The sequence below is a fragment of the Perna viridis genome, chromosome 1 (assembly GCF_037379345.1).
Source record: "Perna viridis isolate PV_CMFRI_1.1 ecotype Kerala chromosome 1, ASM3737934v1, whole genome shotgun sequence".
In the NCBI taxonomy this organism is placed as follows: Eukaryota; Metazoa; Mollusca; class Bivalvia; order Mytilida; family Mytilidae; genus Perna; species Perna viridis.
In genome coordinates, this window is record NC_142445.1 from 13,498,140 (window position 1) to 13,518,116 (window position 19,977).

Consider the following 19,977-nt stretch of genomic DNA (forward strand, 5'->3'; position numbering starts at 1 on the left):
TTTATAATTTTGTTTACTTTTAATCTTGACCTTTCATAAGTATTTGGTTATAAGGCTACTGATGAGAGGTTTCTCATTGAAACACATGTACAGCATACCTGAAACTACAATAATTTTATAACTGGTATTTTTATTAATAATATTTCATTCCTCAACATTTCACTACCCAAAGATTACTCACAATTCTGAATATCCGACCGGAACAAAACTCTTTTTTGTAAAGAAAGGAGTGTAAAATAATATTTGCATTAGTTCCACAGTCCAAAGTTTTAAAACTTAAAAAAGGATATCGAAACTATGGAAGAGATGAGGTACATCCTTGGTTGAAAGGACTTATTCTCCAACCACACTTTTTAGGCCGAAATAATTTTCTTAAGTTTAGGAGCAGAATTAGATAATTCAGATAATGCTAAATCATCAAAGATCTTGGACTATGCTTGATCAATCAGTGAAACATAGTCACCTTCATTTAGGAGAGCGGCCAAATCGTAAAAAAGCTCAATTTTAGAGTTTAATGCACTTTCAGAACACACACTTTGAACCTTTTCAATTCGGTTTAGGATACATTTGAGATCGAAATACGACTTGTCATAAACGAATCGTATGATTCAATTTTTGAAAAAAAGTATCTTTTGTCCTCAAATTTTGATCCAGTTTTAGAGGAAGAAGAGTATATGTTGAATAGTTTTGAAATAATGAGAATATGCTGTTTTATTTTTAATTGAAATACTTCATTAGAATGCGTATGTTCAGTTTTCATCATAAGAGATAATGAAAAGACTTTTCGATTTCAGCATTTTTTAGCATTTTTATCCTAAGAATTCAGTAGAAAAAAATGATTTTCAGTCTCATATTCGAACAAATGAAAACTCGCCCTGAAATCCAATTTACATAATCTAGAAAAACATTTAACCAGAAATTAAATGTAAAATCAATATAAAAATGGAAGGAAACCAGAAGTAAATGTCTCAAAAACGAATTCTAAAAACATGTTTGGAGTTTCGGCCGAATAAAATTGTAAATTGGTGTAGAGCAAAAAACCTTAAAATATAGAGACAACAATACACATATTCAAGGAAAACATACTCATGAGGGGTAAAAAAAAATCAGAAAATATCATAGTTTTAATATCAAATTATACAATCGAATGAATACTAGATAAAAAAGCATTGACTGCATAAATCTGTATTATAACAATTTTTGAAATGCTGTTTTTGCAAATAACGTTCCAGATATAAAACTAAGAACTATGATTAGTCACATTAATTGGAAATCATACCGAAAGCAGCGCTATGGTATGGAGCATGGTTGGAAAGATTAGTGGGTCTAACAAAAAGACATTACATTTGAGGAAAGTAAATTCTGATGTACAAAGAACTGTTCTTATCGAAATTGAATGTGTGATTCAATAAGTTTGGTAAAGTTAGTATCGTTATTTTCCGTCGTTTAACGTAGCTGTCGTCATACGTAATTTCTGTATATCAGAATATGCATGGAACGTTGAACGATAAAGTAGCGTGGAACTGAATAAGGTCTTAAATCAATTGAACCTAAATTCGTGACAAATGCTTTCCGTGTGAAATGCCAATATCTATTACAATCAGGCATTTGAAACATGGCATGAAGTATGAAATTACCCACCAATATTGTTATTTGACTATATGAGCCACAGAGACAAGATTTTCCTAATCATATGTGTAAAATGAGTTATAGATTTAAAAAAAAATACGCTACAAACGAATATTTCAGAGGCAGATAATTCAATTTTCTATCATCTCCAATTTATCAAGTTGTGCAGAAATCAAATAGTGGTCAGTTCAAATGAATGAAACTTCCTTAGCAAAATAATATTTTCAGATCAGTGAATAATTTACATGCATTTCTCATATTTACCTATTCATTCAAAGACTTGTCCAACAAATATTTTAAGTGCAACTCATCTAAAGCCGTTCAAGGAATGTGTAGGAAAGGTAAGAATTTGCAAGGTGGAGTATATTTTTTGTCGGAGATAAGGGATAATTCAACATGTCAAATTTCGTGACCTCAATTTATCATAAACAATACAAATTGTATAGGAAAACTGAGCATCATATGTAGATATCCATAAAGGAATATATTTATTTTCAGAGGCCTCAAAATGTGATAAGAATAGGATGATCAGTTGGGAAGAGTAAATAACCAACTTATGAACACGAGTGTCGAAGAAGGACACCTAGATTCAACGAGTGTACGGAGCTTGTTCCGCGCAGGAGTTAAAGCTAAATGCGTTTTTGGCATGAGCGATTATATTTTGGTTATTCACGATAACCAGTTAATTATCATATTTATTGTATAAATTTTCTCCCTTATTTGTAGGTATTTTCAACATAAAATTCAAATATTGTGAGCGACGGATTGATATACATGTTTTTAGACGTTTTGGCCGGATAAAGTCCGAGAGTGAAATTACCGAATTTATTTCACACTGCGAATAATCCATTTTTTATACGAGGAACATTCGGTTAATCACTGTTATCTATATAATAATCCAACTAACTTTGTTTTACAATTCACAGATATTCCTATCAGACAATAGGGTATTTTAAATTTGTAGCTTTAATAGTAAATAAGAGTTTTAAAGGGTAGTTGTGGTTTTTATTTTTGTATATATATGACCAACCGGAAGTACCCGAAAATTATATTATGATTTCACTTATGATTCTGTAACTCTCCTTACTTTTTTATTTGCATTTTTCTGTAGAAGTTTATGAACAACAAGAGGGAACAAACCCAGCATCATGGACAGCTGAGGAAGAAACAATATTTAAGGAAGCATTATAAACTAACAGGTTCTTACATGAGGCTCTATTGAAGATATTGGATTTCTTCCAAGAGTGTTAGAAGTTCCGTCTTTCAACAAGTTGACCGCAGCGAAAGGAGTAAAGAGACGAAGAATTTCTTACACGATTCTAAGAAATACCAAATCTTCAATAAATGACGAGTGTAAGAACGTATTTCTTCCGTTTAAAGGCAAAAGATGTGGAATATTTCAATAAAAGTCAATGAGTAATTTCATAAAATATAAGTAGTATTACGGGACACCGATTTACAGTAATCATCCCAGAAATTCCGTTATATAGTAATTGACCCATAAGTTTTGTATAATTTGTATTGTCATACTAAGATGTGGACCTGCGTACAAAAAGTTGGAAGTTATCGAAGACAGGCACAGTCGCGTGTACCTGTCTGTCATGGACTGTCTGTCATAGAAAAACAACGAAAGCGAAAGAAATTCAATTTTTCTAATAGATGGGCTAGAATTGCTTAAATAACCATAATATTTGGAGTATATGAATCAATGGAAATATATAAGTTAAACAATCTGTCATGTAGTTTCAGAAAATAATTGTTTACAGACGCTGACGCCAAATGATAGCTGTTTGATAGCTCATATGGTCTTTCGGAATAGTCGTAGAACAAAAGTGAAATTGATTTTATCATTCACAATCGACATCAATGTCTAAGAGATGAACACAATGAAATGTTATTCATTGTTTGCTCTTTCGAATACTTTGGTAGAACTTATTGGTGCTGAAATGTTTATTACTTGAAACATATTGTAGCGGTCGAGGGGTTATGGTATAAAGTCACACTAATATTGTGATATCACAGACATTAATGATCTATCTGTTTACTTGTTCGACAGACTCCAAGTAAGCGCGTCTAACGCTCAATTTGAAATTTCCATGATATATATATAGAGAGATACTAAATGCGAGCAAAAATAATTTACTGCACCAAATAACTTATAAATATCATCTCCAGGTGTATATATAACTTATAGCAGCGAAACTGACAACCTTAACCAGTAGGGCATGGAAGACGACTGATTCCCCTTATATTTAAGTGAAACAGAAGTCCGATTATTTGTGCTAATACGACTGATTCCCCAGAACTTTATTATTAAACAGAAAACTCATATAAAACGCGTGGCGTTAGAGAATTTATCAACACGAAATGAAATACTAAGATTTACAAATAATGACTACACTACAAGAGACTTTATTTGAAGGGTAGACCTACATACCTATAACCGCTCAGATATACCTTCTATAACAAATTGCAGAATTTTAACTTTATTTACAACATTTTCAAAACCGTGACCGGAAACTGTGTTTTATTACATTTTACGGATCTAAAACGTGTTCCAAAGTGTAAAAACAACAATCTAAATAGATTGTATAACAATATGAATTTCTCTGATAACATTTCAACCTTTAAACGTTTACTGAAAAAAATAACCAAAATTGGTTAACTTTAATTATATTTAACGTAACATTTCTAAATTGTAATGATTTATTCCATTTCGTCCATGGGTGGACATAGGGCGACTACAGTTTCTATCCATTCGCTTCGGTTTTGGGCGATGGTGTTACAATTCTTCCACGTTAGTCCTACTCTCTTAAGTTCATAGTTCAAACCCCTCCTCCAGGTGTTCTTTGGCCTTCCTCTTTTTCTTTGCCCTTGGGGATTCCAATCTAAAGCTTGCTTTGTAGTGTTTTTATTGTTCTTCCTTAAAGTATGACCAATCCATTTCCATTTTCGGGTTCGAATGGTGTTTTCTATTGGTTGTTGTTTTGTTCTTTGCCAGAGTTTCTTGTTTGTTATTTTTTCTGGCCATCTGATATTCAGTATATTTCTTAGGCACTTGTTAACAAAGACTTGTATAGATTTTATGGTGTTTTCTGTTTCTCTCCAGGTCTCGCAACCATATAACAGGACAGACTTAACATTGCTGTTGAAAATTTTGATCTTAGTAGTCGTTCTCAGTGTTCTACTTTTCCATACTGGCTTTAGAATGGAAAAAGCCTGTAATGCTTTCATCTTTCTGGCTTGTACATCTTCGTCAGTGCCTCCAGTTGTACTCATGACACTTCCAAGGTACGTAAATTTATCTACATTCTCTATCTGGTGGTTATTTACCAATATTGGATCCATCTGGTTTTGTTGGATTCTCATGGCTTTGGTTTTGGCTGTGTTGATATACAATCCTGTTCTTTTAGCTGTTTCTTCGAGATGGTTGACCTGGTGTTGGGAATCTTGAAGACGATGCGATAGTGTGCATATGTCGTCTGCAAATTCGAGGTCTTCTAGACGAGATGTTAGTGTCCATTGTATACCATGAGGGTCGTTGTAAGCTGTTGTTGCTATCCAGTCGATGACTATGAGAAAGAGAAGGGGAGAGAGAATGCATCCTTGCCTTACGCCAGTTGTTACAGGGAAAGGATCCGTCAATGTACCAGTCTAAATTGTAAAACATTCCCTTATTCTATACTCGGCGTCACATAAATAACATACTGTTAAAATTTGAATAAAAATATTTTCTACGACTTTATTGACACCTACCGTCGTTTAAATTGTCTTAAATGACTTGCTCATTCGTTTAGCCAAACGGCTTCTCCCTAAACATTGAATCGTTAAATTCCGGTCAGATTTTAATTCTAGGTGCCAATATTTACATTGTAAAAAGTCGGCCATGTTTACAGTGATCGGGTTGCTAGGAGATGTTGTTTACGTTTGAATGGTTTGTCCAAAAACCGAAGAACCCAGAATGCATTTCGGCGTTATTTCGGATATCTCGGATTTATTTTACGCGAACAACGTACAATACCGAGAAGTTGATCAAGCAGACGATTGTCACCGGAGTTCGACGGGAACTTACGAACTTCGTTTGTAAACAAATCGTCCCGTAGAAACCAACATGGCGGATATTAGTATGGGATTTTCCCGTAAGGATTTGTTACGCATGATTTAAGCTAAAAGCGACTTGTTCAGGGAGAAGCCGTTTGGCTAAACGAATGAGCAAGTCATTTAAGACAATTTAAACGACGGTAGGTCTCAATAAAGTCGTAGAAAATATTTTTATTCAAATTTTAACAGTATGTTATTTATGTGACGCCGAGTATAGGTAGAAACGTATCTTGTACTTTTAATGTGCTGACGTAAGGAACGACAGTTTAAAAAGACAATGTATTGTTCTGTGAAAGTCAAGACTTTATGACGTCAAAATAACGTTCCGTTTAGATTTTTATATGACGACGTTGCACAGGTGGGCGGTGCCTGTGTCAGTAGGACAACCGGAAGCCCATGCGTAGAAAAATATCTAATCACAGGTGGTTGCTGATGAAGCCAATATAGGGTGCACCATCCAATCGGAGCAACTCGTGCAAAATTCCATTTACCAATAAAATAATGGTACATACAGAAAAGGGACTTTCCCTTCTACTAATAATATCAGTAATTAAATCAATAATTCAATCAGGACTCGATGATAAATAAAAAAATGGTTAACTTCAATGATTCTTAACGTAACATTTCTTAAATGTAAAAATAAAGAAATGGATGTTTTAATTTAAAATAAATCTTCACAAAAATTACTAGAACTTATGATGAAATTTCACCACTTTATAATAAAAATAACTTTGTTACCTGTGTACAGTTTCATTTCTCTGCAGTTCAAAAATCAACAACATGGTGGACTGCAAAAATCAGCTGTCAAAATGAAGTAAAATCAATACATTTTTTTTTTCAAGTGAAACAAAGTTTTAAAGTACTTAAAGGTAGATTCTAAAAATGTTTACTGTAAATAGATTTGTAACAACAAGAAGATTAGCTTAAATAATTACTAAATAGTGTACAATAATACAACAAGGTAATGATGGTGCTTCAAATGTGCAAACATATGATAAAAAGTTCTATCATAAAGAATAAATACATAAAAGTATAACCATTACCGAATAATAAAGTTCAGAACAGTTATTTACACGAAGTTCAAAAACTGCCTGAAATGCAAAACCAACAAAATAAAACAAAGTAAAACAAAATAAACATGAAAGAGTAATCAAGGGAACCAAGGTTATAGCGGTAATCAAAAGAATGTAATCCAGGGACAAAGACCAGACATGGAAAACAGGCATACACAACAAAGAACATAAAGTAACTAAAATCATACATACAAAGTAACAAAAGTAAATGAGCAACTAGGACTCCACTAAAAACTGGGAGCTTGGACCAGGTGCACCGGTAGGGTAAGCGTCCTCTGCTTTTCTAGAAACACTCGCCGAGTTGCTCATAAAAAATCAAGTCCGGGGTAGACAAACGAGGAAAGGAAAACTATGACCCGTTGAATAAATCAGTTTTCATGGTGCTGATGGATACACCATAACGATCCACGAGTTCATGATGACGACCATAAAACTTGCGTAGTGATGACTTCAATCTTGTAGCACCATTACCCTGTTCCAGAAGCCTATTTGTTAGAGTTCTAGCGCGATACAAAAAGTCTGCGTAGTTTCGGCAAGCTCTGGCATAACGTATGAGTTGTGATATGAACACTCCATACGCAGGAGTCGAAGGGATGTTGCCACAGATGAAAGGAAAGTTGACAATTCTGAATGAAAAGTCATTACGTTTGTCGTAAAGTTTGGTCAATAGTTTTCCTTTACCATTTCTTTAAAAACAGGAAAACAATTTAAGACTAACAAGTAATGAGCTTAATTGATATAAAAACCTGAAGTATAGTTGTCATGAAAATACGCTAAAAATAACTGATTGCAATTACATACGTACTTCAGCAAAACAGATTAATGTACATTTTGATGGTCTAAATAAAAAGCCTGTGCATAATACAAAAATGCGCACCCACGACAAACACAAAATACAAAACCAGTAGACTTTGATTTGTATGCTGGAAATCGTTCGGTTTTGCCGAGCATTTGTTCTATACAGTAAGATTTTTCTTAACTACTGAGAGTAATTTTTTCAAGTAAGTACAAGTAACTTTGTTTTTATACAAAAAAAAAAAAAAAAAAATAAAATAAATAAATAAAAAAAAATAATAATAAATAAAAAAAATAAAAAAACCCCTAAAATTTAAGTTAATGCACATTGAACCCACAAGAACGTAAAGTCGAAGCAAAGACACGGCAGATATCGCATAGTAATCTTTTATCTATTATTTATTTGCATATAAATTTAATGTGGTCCCTGAAATTGATTTTAATCATGACAATTAACATATGAAATATCTTGTATTCATTTAGTTATGTGATTCTTGTCCAATAGCGATACATTATACAGCAAAACGGGACTATAGTTAAATCAAAGACTCACTACTAAAGTTATAATTAACAATGTACATTTTGTTTAATTCATTTATAGGAACGCGTGGAACAGACAAAAAAGGCAGCAAACTTTATTCAATATATGATACCTCCTCTTCATTTAAGTCTTACTTTTGAAAGAGCACATACTTAAAAATGTCTTTTTGAAATGAATTGAAGCATTTCCTTTATTTAATATTATACTTCATGGTATACTTTAACAGCCGTTTTAGTGTTTATAATAAGTTTTCTAAGGGTTGAATTATAACTACAGACAGATTCAACTTGCATCCCATCAGTAGGGACAGGTCTATAGTACTGACCATCGGGTGATACATGATATACAGTTTTATCAATACCACCTACATATAAACTGTCATCTCGGAGGGTTGTTATTAAATTAACAATTGATGGAAGTGTAATGGTAAATAACTTGGCACCTGATCGATCATAGCATACCAAATCATAACTGTCCACACTTATTGAATACAACCTGCTACCTAATGTACGTAATCTGGTGTGTGTATAGCCTGTATAAATAGTGTCTACCACCTGTCCTGACTGAAGATCTATGATCTGTATTCTATCATAACCACCTACAGCTAACTTGTTGTTAATGGTTGTTAAACCCCAACTCCAACCAGGCACTGGTATAGATTTTAGTTTATATTGCCCGTTTATATTATACAGGTCTATCCAATTTTTAATCAAATATGTAACAGCCACTATTGCATCGGATATTATACAAATATCTAATGGTTTATCAATCAGTTGTACTGTATTAACATTAGAACCATCAATGCTTGATATCAATAGTTGTTGTTCGGTAAATTGGCACAGAACTATTCTACCATCATTTGTCAAATGTCCACCACTAACCCTTTTTTTTTATAAAATACTTCCAGATAATCAGGACAAAAAACATCCTGTCCAAGTCTGTATAGTTGTGTTACATGATGTGAGTCTGCTACAATAAAAATCATACCATAATTAGGTAGAAAATACTTGATTATCAATAGTTTAATGAAGCAACATAATTTAGATAATTATAAGCATAACAAATGTTGGAGGTATATTATGGTAAACCTCTCTGTATGTTTTTGTTTCTGTCTGTGATTTCGTTGGCCTGTTCAAATTTCTTGAAAACACAGCATTTCTTAACCACTGAAAAGATTTGGATCAAATTATACGTTTTAACATTTATGCATCAAATGTGTATGAAAAAGTAATGAAGAGAACCACGGTTATAGTGGTAATCAAAAGAATGTAATCCAGGGACAAAGACCAGGCGTGGAAGACGGACGTACACAACAAAGAACATAACGTAAATAAAATTATACATACAAAGTGACAAAAGCAAATGAGAAACTCGAACTCCACTAAAAACTAGGAGCATGGACCAGGTGCATCGGTAGGGTAAGCGTCCTCTGCTTTTTCTAGAAGCACCCGCCGAGTTGTTAAAAAAAATTCATGTCCGGGATAGACGAAAGAAGAAAGGAAAACTATGACACGTTAGTTCATGAGTTCATTAGACGACCATAAAACTTCTGTAGTGATGACTTCAATCTTGTAGCAACATAACCCTGTTCCAGAAGCCTATTTGTTAGAAGTCTAGCACGATACAAAAAGTCTGCGTAGTTTCGACAAGCTCTGGCATAACGTATGAGTTTTGATATGAACACTCATTACGCATGCAGGTACTGAAGGGATGTTGCCACAGATGAAAAGAAAGTTGACAATTCTGAATGAAAAGTCATCACGTTTGTCGTAAAATTTTATCAATAGTTTTTCTCTACTACTATCGATTTCTAAGTGTAGGTCAAGATATGAGGCTGACCTCACAGTAGTATCCTTGATCTCAAGTTCTTTGGGGGTAGATGCAATGTATCAAATCCCCGAAATTAGGATTGTTTAAAGATAATACGTCATCTGCATAGCGGAAACTGAGATTAAAAGATCTAGCTAAAATATATATAAAGATCTAAACATTCTTTCTTTCGGATCAGATCAGCTATAAAGTCAGCCTCATAAGAGTGGATGATTACGTCAGCAAGTAGAAGAGCACAATTTGTTCCTATTGGAATGCCGACCGGTTTGTTGAAAAACGCGTCCACCACACTGGACAAATATGTTGTCGATTAAAAATTCCAGCATTTTGTAAACATCTTCTGTAAATTTGGAAGATGATTTGGAATTATTTTTCACAAAGTATGAGGAATCTCTACCAAGAACTTTACATTTGTATCTAGGTGTACCATCTTTTTTTGGAAAAACAACGGTGTATAATGTCTTTGAGTCTGGATTTTAACTGAGTATGGGGAAAAGAAGTATACAGTGTTGAAAAGTCATAGTTTTAATGCTATTATATTCTGATAATAGTCTTGAAATGATTGTCTCCAAAAGATCTTTCCAAGATATACATTGAATTAATACCACTACGAGAGTAACAAATGTTGTGGTATGAAGGAATATCAGTTTTGTCGGAGAACTCAAAGCGAAGATAAGGGTTTTACATTTTGAGCTAGTATTTATTACAATCAGGCACTTGAAAAAAAACTAACCCACCACTTTGACATCGTTAATTGACTTTATCTGCCATAAAGACAATATGTTCAAAATCATTTTAGCTCAACGTGTTATAGTTTAATTAAATCGGCTGCTAATGAACATTTCAAGGACAAGTGATCAAAACTTGCATTGAAATATTATTTTATCCAGTTTTTTAGACATCCATTGTGGTCAGTTCGAATGTATAAAATTTCCTAGCTAGAGCGAAAGCATATTTCCAGATCGGTGTATATTAATATGCATTCTTTGTTTGGTCTGTTTATTCCGAAGACTTGAAATTGAGATTTTCATAAACTCTCTGAAGACATTCAAGGGACTTCAATAAAAAGTATAGGATGGGAGGCCATATTACTTTAGATGTGAAAGATTGAATGTAATCATTGACAGGAGGACTCAAAAAGATTATCTTCTTTAGTTTCCAACATGTTAAAAATACAATTCCTTCGAAACTACACAATTGGAATTGACGGATCTCGGAGGAATTTATACATTAGTTGGGCTTCATACTTGGATTATTTTAAGAGGCCTTCAAAGGGGAGTGATCGATCTGAAAAGTGTTTTTTACATTAGAACTTCAACTGGACCACAGAGTATTCTCTTTCTGAGCTTGCCAACATTAATTCATTGTCTATTTCAATAAGTTTTATATTGTTTTTATTTATTTATGAACACTTTTGTATATAACAACATGAAATTTATCAAAAATTGATACTGGTGCTCTTGTAAATGATACTTACAATAACAATACAAAACAATATGTATATTTGGAAGAGCTATTTCTTTTGTCATGTCTATTAATATCCTATTTTTTTTGCATTCTTGTTGGCTTTATTTGACATTTTGACATATCGACATTTGCTTTTAATTAGTTTAGAATCATTTTGCAAAACTATATTAACGTAGAATACTTATATCTACCTTGTTTAATTTTATGCCACTGGTCTCCAAAATCTTTTATCATGTCCTACAATTATGAAAAAAATAGATGTGTTTGGTATCAATTGTCGAGGGATCTTATCTTTTGTTAGTTCAAACCAAGAAAGAGCTAAGAAATTCGTTTTTGGATATATTGGAATCCCATTAAAAATAAAAACAATGTCGTTAGAATTGGTAAAGCGTTGTATATCAAATTTTGTGCAAATTTGACAGTGATGACACTGGTTCTGTGTTTTATTGATATTAATTTTGTCCTTCACAGAATTTGGAATGTTGCAAACTATTTAGACGTAGAGAAATGCCTCAGGCAACTAATTAAACTAATTATAAATTAAATCCATCTTCCACCCTTCTTTATACATTTCTAGGTATGCATCAATAAAAAATGTACATATTCTTATTCTATCAGACAAACTGATGCAAATTAATAAAGTTAAAAATAAATGTTCTTAAATAAGAACCTTAATGTTATCCTCTATTCTCTGTCCTTGAGCTATTGATTCGTCAAGTTTATCATCTATCTAAAATATTCGTACATCAGAAAGGCATATTAATCAATTTTATTTTTGCTCAATTAATTTAACGTATACAGTTCATACAAAATCATTTGTTCTATAGTGAGGTTTAATTGTCGATTTCATTTGAAAAAAAATACTTATTTCACATTTCACATTGTGATTGCAGTTTTTATAGTTACAGTAACTATCGCATGCTTTGTTTGAAATGCACCGTGGAAGACAATTGTATATGTCAATACATAATTGGGATGATGTATGATATAAATAAAGAACATTATTGAGCATGAAGACAATTCCCAACACATCCTTATATTTACACTATACAAAACAAAACACACTTAAAATATTTATTTCGAAATGGAAATGCCAAGGAAAGATTAATAAACAATAAAAGGCTTCCAATTTGTGTTCAATGTCATCACTGGGATGAAACCATTTGAAAATCGGGGTTTTTTTTGTCTCCATTCATTGCAAAGAGGACAAAATAGAATGCAAAAAAAATGTTATGATATATTTAGATTAAACTCGTCAATTGTACAATGTATATTAACGAAATTTTTTCCTTTGAAAATTTCAATCAAATTAAAAATTTTGTTTGCTTTAAATTTTTTAAAGTTTCAAGGGGAATCAAGGGAAGCATGATTTGAACGGTAATCAAAAGAATTTAATCCAAGGACAATAACCAGATAGGGAAGTATACACACAACAACAAAGAACAAGGACTACTTTTTTAGTATCTTAGATAAGAAGCAGAAAGAAAGAAAGGAAATGAGCAACCCGAACTCCACAAAAAAGTGAGAATGGACCAGATGCACCCGTAGGGTTGTGTTCTCTTCTTTTCGAGAAATATCCGCCGAATTGCCCATATAACCTCACGCCCGAAGCTGAAGAAAAAGGAAAGGAAAACTACGACTCTCATCATAAACTGAACTTTGCATGGAAAAGACGCTATACAGGTGACATGCATAGTATAACTGATGGACGGACGATCAGATGGACAGAGGGCTAAAAATATCATACCACCGTCACTTTTGCGTGGGATAAACAGCAATGTTCATACGTTCTATTTTACCATTTCGATTCTAATGCATACCTCATTCAATTTACCATATACATCTAAAAGGTCTGTCATATATTTCCTACAGAGTCTCTCATCAAATGTTCTGTTCTTAATCTGCCTTAAGATGTCCTCTTGGTTTGGATCCAGTTGATTGATATTTGTTATTAGGTTCTGCCAAATCGTGTCAAATTCATCCTCTGTTATTGTTCCATCAGTATTGTGACCGAGATATTCATTTCTAAACTGTCTTAGCTCTGTTATAGACGTATATTCATTTTGTGAGAGATTTGTACATTCCAAGACCAACAGCCCAACAAGTGTAAGGTCTAATTCATAAAGGTGCACTTGATTGGCTGTAAATTTGGAATGACAGAGACGACTACAAGATGGATTAACGTCTTTAACGTCCTTTGCTATTATTTATTTATGAAAATTATTTATCTACTTTAGTATGCAAAACATTTTTGTATAATTATCACAGTAGCAACATTTTTTAAAATATGGATGAAATGTACTCCCACGGTACCCTCTATCTCTCTCTATTCGTAATGTAGTATTCGGAAGGTTATTTTAATGGCGAAGTGTTGTTGCTTCAATGCCTTAGTCGACAACGTTTTCATGAAAATCATGTCTGTACTTTTAAAGGTAAGTAAAACCTTATATAATGATCACAGTAGCAATTTAAATATGGATGAAATGTGTGTACACCCGCAGTACCCTCACTCTATGATGTAGAGCAATATTCTACAGAGAGCTTATGCAAGTAAAAGGGGTATAAATAGGTGACTTCTATATTTTTTTATAATAGCATTTCAATACCTTAGTTGACTATGATTTCAATGCAAATAATTTACGTTTAAGAGTTGTTGACAAGTTTTCAATGTCATACATCTGTGTACTATTTACAACACGTTAGTAATATTTTTTCTATTAAATGAAAATAAAACCCACAGTACCCCTATCCATCTCAACTGGTAGCGGTTGAAACGTTTCTGCGGAGGGGTTATTTAATTTTACACTCTGTGTAGATATTTTTAAAGAAAGTTGATTCTTTATATTGATATATATTACATGTATATACATATTTTAGTATCATATCTTCTAATATTTCGTTAGATGCACGATTTAAATAGAGATACCAGATTTGTTAAATACAAATCTAACTTAAGTCCCTCGGACACCTGCACATTATAATATTCCAATTTTACACGTTCAGCTCTGCATCAATATAGACGAGTTTATAGCAATTCTAATAGATGTGTTTATCATTTCTTACAATTAAATTTATGGTTAAGTGTGTTTTATTTCTTTTAATTTCATAATATGTTTTTAAAATAATTTGATGATTAAATTCATCTTCAACGAAGAGTGCAAATGCAGTTTAGATTGTTAACCATTGTAACATGTATGTTGGACCAACCGAAATCGCGCGGAAATTTAGTGCTTGGGAAGAAGAAGATATTACAGGAAAATTATGTATTTTATTATTCAAAATGTGTTTAACTTTACTACAAATAAAAGTCTTATGTCTAATATGGTTGCTCAAGGCAAGAAGTTAGTTACGTCATTTCAAGTCTTAATTTATACCAGCACTTGAAGAGTACATGTATCATTTTCCTTTATGAACATGTATCTACAAAAAAGAGCTTTGAACAGCCTTAATTGCTCAACTAGTAATGTTAGAAATGTGATTGCTATTATATTTATTTCAGCAGAACATTTACAGAGGCCTATCCTAATACACTGGACATTTTTGTAATATCCATATCTATATTGCCCTATCATAGGAATCATATTATCAACTTAAAGGGTTTTCTATCTAAACGTGAAGCTACAACATGCACTACAAGTATTATGCATGGTGTTTGAGTTAAAAGTTGAAGAATCCTGTCTTTGTTCACATTACATTTTCTTAAAAACTCTTCCTTCAGTTTTGATAAAATATGATTGTGTTTTTATTCGACTACAATATCATATCTTCTAATATTTCGTTAGATGCACGATTTAAATAGAGATACCAGATTTATTAAATACAAATCTAACTTTAGTCCCTCGGACACCTGCACATTATAATATTCCAATTTTACACGTTCAGCTCTGCATCAATATAGACGAGTTTATAGCAATTCTAATAGATGTGTTTATCATTTCTTACAATTAAATTTATGGTTAAGTGTGTTTTATTTCTTTTAATTTCATAATATGTTTTTAAAATAATTTGATGATTAAATTCATCTTCAACGAAGAGTGCAAATGCAGTTTAGATTGTTAACCATTGTAACATGTATGTTGGACCAACCGAAATCGCGCGGAAATTTAGTGCTTGGGAAGAAGAAGATGTTACGGGAAAATTATGTATTTTATTATTCAAAATGTGTTTAGCTTTACTACAAATAAAAGTCTTATGTCTAATATGGTTCCTCAAGGCAAGGAGTAAGTTACGTCATTTCAAGGATTTAATAATATGCGCTATCAAGCAGAATTTTTAATAAACAAGCATTCATAAAATGCCAAAAATTCTCAACATATTGGTACTACGTGTGTACAATTCATTAGAACCAATTGAATGACCCAAATTCTCAAGTCTTAATTTATACCAGCACTTGAAGAGTACATGTATCATTTTCCTTTATGAACATGTATCTACAAAAAAGAGCTTTGAACAGCCTTAATTGCTCAACTAGTAATGTTAGAAATGTGATTGCTATTATATTTATTTCAGCAGAACATTTACAGAGGCCTATCCTAATACACTGGACATTTTTGTAATATCCATATCTATATTGCCCTATCATAGGAATCATATTATCAACTTAAAGGGTTTTCTATCTAAACGTGAAGCTACAGCATGCACTACAAGTATTATGCATGGTGTTTGAGTTAAAAGTTGAAGAATCCTGTCTTTGTTCACATTACATTTTCTTGAAAACTCTTCCTTCAATTTTGATAAAATTTGATTGTGTTTTTATTCGACTTAAAAAAATTTGCTTTCGCAAATGATTTGACACTTTTCTCTGTTGTCAATGCATGTCCATAGACATTTGAGTCTAATATATGTAACTTTATGTAATCTATAACAACTAATTAGCTTCCTTTCAGAGTTGTGGGACTTCAAAACTTTCAGTACAGAAATTTCCTTATTCAATGTAACTGATAGATACCACATCTGTTAAACTAAAAAGTCTTATTAGAGTCCACATTTAAAGCAACAAACCTATATTAAGTGAAATAGTCAATCCTTAACACGCCATAACTAAGTTCAACACATTCATGCGAGTAAACATTCATGCAAGTACATCCTCAAGAAAGAAGCATTGTAATGTATATATATACACAACTTGTCTTATAATATGTAAATCTAAACCTTAGTTTTTGAGAAAAAAGACTTCATTTCTGAAAAAAAAAACAAGTAACCTTCATTTCCTCTAAGTATAGCAGAGGAAATATCCTCAATTATTTTATCCCCAAATTTTAATGGGGATTTATATTGATAGAAGTGCCCTTCCATCCTTCCGTTACGCTGAGAAGAGTTTCCATATCTTAATCTTACTTCTCCTACACTACTGAATGGAATTTAATGGAACTTTCATAGAATCTTTTAGTCGCAAAAAATGATATTTTACATTTGAAAACGATGGGTTACAGAATCAAAGCGTCACCCCCTATAGAAGAAGTATTGGATTGCCCCAGGCATCAATTACTGTTTAATACCAAAATATTTTGTTTTCTAGCCAATGCAAACACATTCAAGACTTAACGAATTTACGAATTTGCTCTTCGGGCAATACCAGTCTGCATCCATACTAGCCCCTCGGGCATTACCAGTACGTTTCCACACTTGTTCTTTTAAAAAATAAAGATTTTTTTTCTATATTACGATCTTTTCTGTCAAAACTTTAAATACGTTATTGGCAAAGGACGATTGTCGTCACAGGTAGAACTAAAGAAGTTATACCTTCTTGGAAAGATTGGAATGTCAACTGTCATAAAACAACAATTTTGAATTTATTTTTTGACATGCAAATGATGTCATAGATTTAAATACTACAAAATAAAAATAAAAATAATGCTTCTGAAATTATCAAACAGACACATTTTATTTTATATGGCCAATGATTTCTTCATAATGCTGAGAGTTTTCTAAATGTGCTGTTTTGAAGAAAATGAGTTTAAAACATTTTCTTCGCTTGACCCCTCGTTTATTTTGTTTAACGAATCAATCCTTCGGGTTCAAATTAAATGTGAAAAATATCATATACTAGACATAAATATAAAGGCAAGAAAAATGATTAAATCATTTTAACTTAATACCCGCATATTTTCATTTTTTTTCTATTGCATTGTATGATCGGAATGTGTTTAACTTTGTTGTCTTTACCATCAAAAACGAGTTTGGAATAGTAAACAGCTGAAGTGGTAAAATAATTAGTTCATGCTGGTAGACACGTGACTAGGAACTATAATACCCACCCATTTATATACAATGAATTTCAGAAAAAAAATATTCATCCATAAACAAGAAATATATAAAAAAATCTGCGATGTTAGAACTGTCAAATTTGCGATGCAAATTTTGGGTCGCTCCCTCCAAGGGATTCGAACTCGTACCACCGTGACATCTATGACAACACCGCCTGCACAAAGTCCAGCGCCCTAGACCACTCGGCCAGCTAGGCTATATGAAAATATAGCTTTCGCTGGCCGTTTCATTCCTCCTCGTAGGATTAATATAGGGCTGTAACTTAGTACACGATGTATGGTAGAACGGGACAGTTCATTTAGATGTTATTATGTAGAATAGAGGTTCAAATTAATGATGCATGTCACGACAAATCAATATTATACAAACGTCTCAGAATGTGACGACTCTATTCACTACACTGCTCTATCGGATCAAATTGATACAGGGAAGATACGTAAACGTATAGAAAGGTCTGAAAAATTCTAAACAGTGTAGTGAATAGAATATGAAATAAGGGTCATCCAGGCTAGAAACCACTAATTCCACTTCCCATAGGCTTCTCTGGACTTTACCTTAACTTTAACCTGCAGAGGACTATATATCAGCATGATTCTACATATGTCAGCTCACAATCCTCAGAATGGCATGTGGGGTTAGCAGACTTGCAGTGCAGTACTGGTCACCGGAAGTGAAGTGTCTATAAATAGCATGGGAAATCCCAGTGTTTTCACAAGATAGGGATATATTTAGAAATCATTATGGAGATTAGGCTTCACATCACAAGAAGCAAAATGCACCTATAAAATGTACAGAAATGTTTTTCCTTTCAGAAACTGTTTAAATTTTTTAAATAAGATGAGAACTTTTTTCACAGCACTATGAGGAACAGGGGTAATTTCTGCGTAGGACTATTTTTGCGTACGTTCCAAATGCTCATTGGTTGAATTGGTGGTCTGTAACCTCCATGTAACTGACATATACCACACTGTAGGTTTCTATTAATTTAAAAAAAAAAAAAACTGAGAGTCCATAATTTTACCAAGCAAACCTAAAGTGAAGTGGTCAATTTTTGACATAACATAGCAAGTTTAACACATTGTAATATGTATATGACTTGTCTTATGATTGTGGCAAGCCATTGTGGAACTTTTTCACCATTTAGATATTTAGTAACATATGCTAATGGATATTTATACATGTGCATAATTCAATTATTGATATTAATAAATGGAGGAGTCTTCTAGACAATGCAAAGTTCAAGACAGAACGCATGTATGTTCAAATTTGCTCTTCAGGCAAAACCAGTCTGCGTCCATACTTGCCCGTCGGGCAAGAGTGTCCACACTTGTAAAACTTCAAAATAATTGTTGAAACTTTGGTTATGGGATCAGAACAGATATAATTAAGTATAAAAAATAAGATAAAATGAAATGTTGCATACGAAACTTCAATCAGCCCTTTTTGGTCGAAATTGTGTCTCAAATTTAGTACAAAAGAGCATCACGAAAAATTTTACTAACTACAGCTTTAGCAGAAATTTGGATCTTTTACTTTGAACGTTAGATATAGTACTTAAACGCCCGTTTGTTATGAGTATCGTTTGAATGCAAAAATACCAAATGGATTATATTGATATCGCAAATATGACAGATATGAAACATCATTTTCAAGTCTCTAAAAGCACGTTTGTTCAATAAATTACAAAAAGCCTCAATTTAAACTGAAATTTGGCGAAATTTTAATTTCTTATCAATATGTAAGTATACTTGTTTTACCTTTATGGATATCCTTTCATCGTAACTGTATTCTAACCAATGTAGCGATATTACTAAATATTTTCCTCTTTACCTTAACAAAATCCCCTTATCTAAATCTGGAAGATGTCACATGAATAAAGTATATAAGGAAATATGATTAAGATAAACACTTTAATAACATAAATGTGTTCATAGTTCAAAGCTATTTTAAGGTAATCGAGTGTATTTATAAACATGAACTGAAAAGTTCAACTTTTGATGTGTTTAACCAAACTAAGTCGTGAAATAAAGGCAATCTAAATATATAAATATCACCCACCCACCCACCCACCCACCCACACATACACACACACACACACACACACACACAATAAGTAGGGTAAGCTCCCCTCAACTACCGTTTTGCTTGTATCTTCACTATTCTATTGATAGTAATTTAACAGACTGGACAAGACAAAACAGGTAAAAAATACAACAAAATAAACTAAAACTGCTGCTGATGAGAAACTGGTCATTGCAACACAAGTACAGCTCA

The 19,977-nt window shown here is 32.6% G+C and overlaps 1 pseudogene across 1 annotated transcript; it reads right to left on the reverse strand.

Annotated features, from left to right (window-relative positions):
- Positions 1-1,111: 1,111 nt before the first annotated feature.
- LOC148627330 (uncharacterized) lies at positions 1,112-19,557 on the reverse strand (annotated as a pseudogene). The gene is made up of 7 exons (XR_015920522.1): positions 19,461-19,557; positions 18,608-18,680; positions 13,257-13,477; positions 12,107-12,166; positions 11,628-11,673; positions 6,469-9,108; positions 1,112-5,283 (listed from the first exon to the last, which is right to left on the reverse strand). The product of XR_015920522.1 is annotated as an uncharacterized LOC148627330 (transcript).
- Positions 19,558-19,977: the final 420 nt, after the last annotated feature.